The sequence below is a fragment of the Mauremys mutica genome, chromosome 1, assembly GCF_020497125.1.
Source record: "Mauremys mutica isolate MM-2020 ecotype Southern chromosome 1, ASM2049712v1, whole genome shotgun sequence".
Lineage (NCBI taxonomy): Eukaryota > Metazoa > Chordata > Testudines > Geoemydidae > Mauremys > Mauremys mutica.
Genome location: NC_059072.1, coordinates 55,373,862 through 55,376,832, shown reverse-complemented (window position 1 = coordinate 55,376,832; position 2,971 = coordinate 55,373,862).

The window sequence follows — 2,971 nt, the reverse complement described above, 5'->3', positions numbered from 1 at the left end:
TCGCGGTTTGGAAGGTTCAGATAAGTTTTTCTTATTCTGTCCCATCTCTTCCCTTCAAATAGAAGTAGGTGAAACCAGAGAAGATGAATGTTTTCCTCTTTTTTTGGTGCAGAACAGAAACAAGGGTTGGTTTGGAACTGGGTTCCAATTCATCTGAACCCCCAGCAGTTGAAGCGGAGGGAGGGGGATAGTAAAGGGTTTTGGTTTCACCTCAAGTTTTGATCTGATCCAGCTCTCATTGAAATTGATGGAATCTTTCCACTGACTTCAAGGGGAGTTGGCTTGGGGCCCTAGAAGTGAGCAAGTTTTTTCAAAAGATGATCGTGCCATAAAACCAGCAAATAAAAGCAAACACAGGCTAGAAAATCCTCCCCTCGCCTCTCCTGTTTATGAGCTGCTTAGAATTTTTATTTATCAGCACCAAACTGCAACTGGACTCTTTGTGATGCTGCTTGTTAGTGTCTGATCTGATGCTGTCTTTGTCCAGGTTTAATTATGCATGAAACAAGGACAAGCAGACAGTAATTGATAGCATTTCTTTCATTGTTTTAGACAGGGCTTTATCATCTTGCAGGAGACCAAGGGAAATCACAATAACTGCTGTACCGTCACACATAAGAAATACAACCAGCTCTGGCCATAGAAAAAGATTCTTTCTTTCTTTCTTTCTTTCTTTCTTTCTTTCTTTCTTTCTTTCTTTCTTTCTTTCTTTCTTTCTTTCACAAGAATCTCCTGGTGGGGCAGATATGCAGCTAATTCTATTAATTTTGTTATCAAAATCAGTAAGATAACTGAAGCTCCCAGTTTACTGATTTATTATCCAAAGCAAGCTAGGTATAGTATGCCTTTCATAAAGTGTAATCAGCACTAGAGGAGAGGAGACTTGTAAGGAAGAAGGTTGCTACTAGCCATTTCTATTTTCAATGGACTATTGAACAAACAAATGGAGTGTCCTTGTTTTTTGCTTGGATCATTTTTAAACGATGAAAGTGCTGAGTAGCAATTTTACATAGGAATTAATTCCATTAATTAAATCTGAGTGTCCTCATGTGCCAGCTATTAGTATCCTGTATATTTCAATGTGGTCAGAAATAGATTTGCTTAACTAATTATCCTGAAAAAGATACCTCTAAAGAGAGGTCCCAGTCAAAACCCTAGATCTCAACATCCTAGACTCCGAGGGGAGAGTAGCAAATCCTGATCTGAATCCCATAGATGGACCATGGATGAATGATTCTCCACTCTGTCACACCAGTTATATGTTGATGCTTCCACTGATCCTATTGAGTTACACCAATTAAAAATTGGCATAATGGAGTGGAGAATCAATCCTATGGGGCACTTTTTGAGGGACATAACCAACTCCAGAACTTTCCAGAGCCTACTTTTAATCCTCTATAGACTTGCTGTCAGCAATGTCCATGGAGCACAAAAAGAATCTCTGTTGATTCTTGCTGCATACATATAATGGCCCAGAGGATAAATTCAAGGTTAAATGGAAAAAGAATGTAGGTACTGAATACGCTGGTAATGAATGGGCAGATTCCAGTGATCCGATCAGAACTATATCCATACAGTCGCATTGAGATTATTCACATTCAGGTTTTATTCATACAGTTTACATGATGCCTGCCTGTGTGCATAAAATAAACAATGTTGATGATAAATGCCTAAAGCTGGACATTGGTAGTGTTTGTATGCGGTGTTGTTGCAGCCGTGTTGGTCCCATGATGTTAGAGAGACAAAGTGAGTGAGGTCATTTCTGTTATTGGACCAACTTCTGTTGGTGAGAGAGCATTTAGCATTTCCTTTGGAACCGATGAAAAGTTCAGGAATATTTTCTGAGGTCCCAGAGCAATTACAAGTAGAAATGTTGGCAGTGAAATTTTTGTTGAAACATTTTTTCGTTGGAAAGCGCTGGTTCGCTGAAACCAAAACATTTCATGGGAACATACTGGGTTTGATTAAACTTTCATTGAAAAGTGTTCTGAGATCCAGGATGGAGTTTCTGGTCCAAATTAGAGAGTCAGAGTCAGACCTGCCCCAGAACAGCCTCATTTCAGATGTGGGAGGCCCCGCTTCAAGTTCCTGGTCTGACTCATGCAAAGCAGCAATTTGAATCTGGGTCTCCTGCATCCCAGGTGAATGTCCTAACCAACCACCAAACTATTGGGATCGCTCTGTCTCTTGTTTTTCATCTTTGAAAGGTCTCAGGTTCATCCCGATGGGGAATGGGAAAACTTTAGAATAGCAAAAATGTTCCTATCTGGAAAACCAGTTCCCACCCAGCTATCCAGCACCTATACATTTGCTTCCTTTACGACTTTGCTGTGCCATGACTCCAAAATACTAAACAAAATGCATGCATGTATTGGTAATGCAATGTCTCAAACTAAGCGCTTAAAGCATTATTGGAAAAATAGACCTTTACCCACAGTTATGGGATTGACTCAGGGATTGAAACATGTTTGCTAATGGAACAAAACAATACCTATAAGCTTAGAGGCCTTTCCAAATGTTTTCAAAAATAGACACCTGTACCTGGAACTGGCTTAACTGAAAACTGGAGAGAGTCTGATCTTAATTGTTAGTAGACTGGATACGAGCCCTTGGAAGAAGCAGCATGCCTTGTTTCCCCAGCTGACACACATGTTCCTATCCTGTACTGTTCTGTCCATTCTGCTCACAACCTCTGATTTGTCTGAGCTTTCATTGGTGTGTATCAGTTTCTATTTGATGGGAATTAATAAAATTATTTAATAAAAAGATAATTTCAGTATTAAGAAATGCTACTGAAGTGATGGGAATAGAATGCAGAATGCTTTATTTAAGTAATATTAACACTTATAAAATTGCTACCACTGCTGTAGTGCAAAAAATGAGAACTAGTGTAGTGATCTGAGATAGAACTGTAGACTACAACAGTTTCTTCTTTTTTTGTATGTAAAATTGTGACACTCAGAGGCAAGAG